We start from the raw sequence: 5,383 nt of genomic DNA on the forward strand, positions 1-5,383 counted from the left end.
CATGTTCTCACTCATAGGTGGGAACTGAACAATGAGCTCACTTGGACTCGGGAAGGGGAACATCACACACTGGGGCCTATCATGGGGAGGGGGGAGAGGGGAGGGATTGCATTGGGGAGTTATACCTGATATAAATGATGAATTGATGGGTGCTGACAAGTTGATGGGTGCAGCACACCAACATGGCACATGTATACATATGTAACAAACCTGCACGTTATGCACATGTACCCTAGAACTTAAAGTATAATAAAAAAAAAAAAAAGAAAAAAAGAAAGAGGGGGAGAGAGAGTAAGTAACATGGAAAACATATTGAAGATATTATCCTTGAAAATTTCTCCCGCTTCACTAGAGAATGACATTCAAATTCAGAAAATTCAGAGAATCCCTATGAGATACTATACAAGACATTTCTCTTCATGACAAATTGTCATCAGATTCTCCAAGGTCAACATGAAAGAAAAAATACATTAAATGCATCTAGAAAGGGCCAGGCAGCTACAAAGGGAACCCCACTAGGCTTATGATTGACCTTTCAGCAGAAACCCTAAAAGTCAGAAGAGATAGGAGGCCTGTATTCAACATCCTTAAAAGAACGAAATTCCAACCAAGAATTTGTATCTAGCGAAACTATGCTTCACATGTGAAAGAGAAATAAAATGCTTTTCAGGGAAGCATATGCTAAGGGAATTCAATACTACCAGACCTCATTTACAAGAGGTCCTTAAGAGTGTGCTAAACATGGAAATGAAAGACTTACTGAACACCACAAAAACACACGTAAGAACATAAGCCCTTGACACTATAAAACAACCACCCAATCAAGTCTGCATAACAACCAGCTAAAAACATGATGACAGAATCAAATTTTAACATATCAATGTTAACTTTAAATGTAAACATGCTAAACACCCCACTTGAAAGGCACAGCGTGGCAAATTGCATAAAGAATCAAGACACAATGGTCTTCAAGAGACCCATCTCCTGTGCAATGACTCACATAGGCTCAAAGTAAAAGAGGTGGAGTATAATTTACAATGCAAATGGAAAATTTTAAAAAGCAGAGGTTGCTATTTTAATTTCAGACAAAACAGCCTTTAAACCAACAATGATGAAAAAAAAAGACAAAGAAGGGCATGATATAATGATAAAGGGTTAAATAGAAAGTCTTCCTCAACAAGAAGCCTTATCTGTCCTAAATATATACACACTCAATACTAGAGCACCTAGATTTATAAAAATAAGTTCTCAGAGACTTACAAAGAGACTTAGATAATCACACAATAATAGTGGGAGACTTCAACACCCCACTAACAGTATTAGATTATTGAGGCAGAAAATTAAAAAGATATCAGGACCTAAACTCAACACTTGACCAAATGAATCTAACAGACAACCACAGAACACTACACCCAACAACAACAGAATATACGTTCTTCTCATCAGCATGTGGCACATACTTCAAAATCAACAACATGCCTGGCCATGAAACAATTCTCAACAAGTTCATATAAACTGAAATCATACAAACCACATTCTCAGACCACAGTGCAATAAAAATAGAAATCAATACTAAGAAGATCTCTCAAACTACACAATTATATGAAAATTAAACAACCTGCTCCTGAATAAGATTTTTATAAACAATAAAATTAAGGCAGAAATCAAGAAATTCTTTGAAACTAGTGAAAACAAAGATACCAGAATCTCTGGGACACAGCTAAAGCAGTGTTAAAAATTTATAGTTCTAAATAACCCCACATCAGAAAGTTAGAAAAATCTCAAATTAACAACTTAGCATCACACCTAGAGGAAGTAGAAATGCAAGAGCAAACCATACCAAAGCGAGCAGAAGAAAATAAATAACCAAAATTAGAGCTGAACTGAATAAAACTGAGGTGTGAAAAACCATAGAAAAGATCAACAGAACTAAAAATTGTTTTTTGAAAGAATAAATGAGATTGATAGACCACTTGCTAGACCAATAAATAAAAAAAAGGAGATGCAAATAAACACATTCAGAAATGACAAAGGGCACAGTACCACCAACCCAACAGAAAAAAAAAAAAGAATTTCTAAAAATAATACATAATCATAGCAACACAAAAAATACAGCTAGGAAGAAATAGAAACTCCTTCAATCCAATAAGGACGATCTACATAACCCAATAGTAAACACCATGCTTAATAATGAAGTTTTAAAAGTAGTGCCACTATGTTTTATTGTAGAAAATTGAGCTTTTTAAAATAAACACAAAATGGCCCCAACAATTATCAAGGCAATCTTGGTTAAGAAGAACAAAGTTGGACAATATAAACATCTATATATCATTTATTTTTAATATTATACAATTGATAAGTATGTTTGGTGGTGCAAGGATATACTAATAGACTGAAGGACCAGAATATAGAATTCATGAATACACCTACACCTATATTAGTCAATCCATTCATGACAAAAATAACACTGCTCTGGTGTAGAGAATAAATGCTTTTCTGAATGTACTGTGCTGTGTCAAATTGGATATCATTTTTTAAAAAAGATAATCTTGAGGCTACTTATTCTCGTGTACAAAACCAAATATGAAATATATTGCAAATTTAAATGCAAGCTTAACACAATTAAGCTGTTACAAAATAGAATATACACACATTGAAGTTAGGCAAAAAATGTCAAAAAGAACACCAAATATGCTAACCACAGAGAGAAAAATATAAATTGGACCATATTTAAATTAAAAATATTTGTTTATAAATAGATATCACTCAGAGGTCAGGCGCAGTGGCTCATGCCTGTAATGCTAGCACTTTGGGAGGCCCAGGCAAGTGGATCACCTGAGGTCAAGAGTTTGAGACCAGCCTGGCCAACACGGTGAAACCCTGTCTCTACTAAAACTACAAAAATTAGCCGGGCATAGTGGTGGATACCGGTAATCCCAGCTATTCGGGAGACTGAGGCAAGAGAATCTCTTGAACCTGGGAGCCAGGAAGGGGAGGTTGCTGTGAGCCAAGATAGGGCCATTGCATTCCAGCCTGGGCAACAGAGTGAGATTCTGTTTCAAAAAAAAAAAAGATATCATTCAGAGAGTAAAAATTCCAGTCATATTGTTTGACAAGATATTTTTTAATACATACACACAACAAAGCACATATATCCAGAATTAGGCAGGAATTGGTGCTAAACTGGTTGTGAGAAGTGAAGGGCAGATATTTATCAAGTGTGACTAATGTGATTCTAGCTTGTTCACCTCAGTTATACGCATTGGATGAGAAAGACTGGGAAAAAAAAGATTTGAGTGAAGAATACACATTTTATTTTAATATTTATATATTATTTTTAATTTATATAATTTTTAGAATTTTAGTTTAAAAATGTAATAAAAATTTACCATCTTAACCACTTTTGAATGTGCACTTCAGTAGGGTTAAGCATACTAATATATCCAGTATATATAAATACCTCCTCAAAATCAATAAGAAAAAGAAACTTTGAAAAAAATAGAAAATACCAATTTAAGGATGGTCAAATGACTTTAATAGACCTTTCAGAAAAAGTGCATCCTCATAATCAATATGCACATAAAAGGTGTTCAATTTCACTAATTATTAGGAAAATTCAAATTTTAACTACTACAACAGAATTGCAAAAATGAAAAACACTATAAATATCAAATGTTGTGAGGATATGCAGCAACTGTAACTCTTATATAATACTTGTGGGAGTAAAAATTGGTAAAACATTTAAGAAAACTGTCTGTATTACTACAAATTAACAACACCATATTCTGTGGCCTACTAATTTTACTCCTTAGCAAATATTCAACAGAAATTTCTGCAGTTGAGCACAAAAAACCACATAACAATGTTAAAAATATTTGTAGCAGCATTATTCTTGATAAGGACATCTGGAAACAGTGTATATGTCTATCTACAGTAGAATGGAATAATATATTTTGGTTTGTTCATAGGCTAAAAGTCTGTACAGCAATGAAAAGAAACAACAACCAGAAAAATAATGTGTATGCATCTCATAAACTTAATATTAAGTACAATCTATGTGCAAGGGTACACACAGAAATCTTCCATTTACAAAAATGAAAATGCAGGCAAAACTAATTTATGCTGTTTAGAGAGGAGTTTGTTTCTAGGAAAACAAAAGAGACCTTCTGTTTTTTGACTTGGTGGTTAATATGGTTGTTTTCATTTGAAAAACTTGTTGAGCTTTTCACTTATAATTTGTGTACTTTTACTTGTGTATGCTACATTAAAACAAGAGCTACAATTTTTAGTGTATAAATGAAACCCATCTGAGGAAGTTACATAAGATGAGACCAGAAAAAAATGAATATATTTTTTCCAAAGTAGTCTAGTGTAGAGGAAACACCAGGAATAAAATCCTTGAGATTGAGAAAATGTGACATCTTGGAAGAAGTGAAAGACCAGTCTGGCAGAAATGCGAAGAGTGAGGGTGAGAATAACATGTGATTAGTCTGGTGTACAGACCTGAAGATATAAGACTTTAAATGAGCAAAGGGAAACCATAGGATAATTTATTCAATGACATCACATATACCAATTAACCACAGTTTTTAAGATATTGAATACTGTGAGAATAACGTTTTGGAGTGGAGAAAAATCTAGTGTTAGAAGACAGATTAGGAGACTGCACACAAAATAATAATGGTTTGCATAAAGTTTGGAGCAGTATAACTCAAAGTAAATGAACATGTTCAAGAAATGTTCTGAAAGAAAATTAGGCAGGAATTGGTGCTAAATTGGTGGTGAGAAATGAAGGGGAGATATTTATCAAGTGTGACTCATGATTCTAGCTTGTTCAACTCAGGTATGCCCATTAGATGAAGACTGGAGAAAAAAAGATTTGACTGAATAATATAAATTTCATTTTAATATTCATATATTATTTTTAATATATATAATTTATCTCATATATAATTGTCAGAATTTTAGTTTAAAATGTAATAAAATTTATAATTTTAACCACTTTTGAATGTACACTTCAGTAGTATTAAGCATATTAATATTGTTGTACAACCAAGTTCTCAGAAGTTTTCGTCTTGCAAATCTGAAACTCTATACACATTCAGCAACAGTTCCCCATTTTCTGCTCCCCTCAGCCCCTGGTACTCACTATTCCACTTTCTGTTTCCATGAATTTGACTCTTTTAGATACTTCAAGTAATTGAAATCATACGGTATTTGTCTTATTGTGACTAGCTTATTTTACTTAGCATAAATGTCTTCAAGTTTCATCCATGTTGTAGCATGATGTGACAAGATTTTCTACATTTTAAAGGCTAAATCATACTCCATTCCATGGATATACCATATTTTGTTTATCCAATTTCCATCATTGGACGTTTGT

The sequence above is a fragment of the Piliocolobus tephrosceles genome, chromosome 12 (genome assembly GCF_002776525.5).
Source record: "Piliocolobus tephrosceles isolate RC106 chromosome 12, ASM277652v3, whole genome shotgun sequence".
NCBI lineage: Eukaryota > Metazoa > Chordata > Mammalia > Primates > Cercopithecidae > Piliocolobus > Piliocolobus tephrosceles.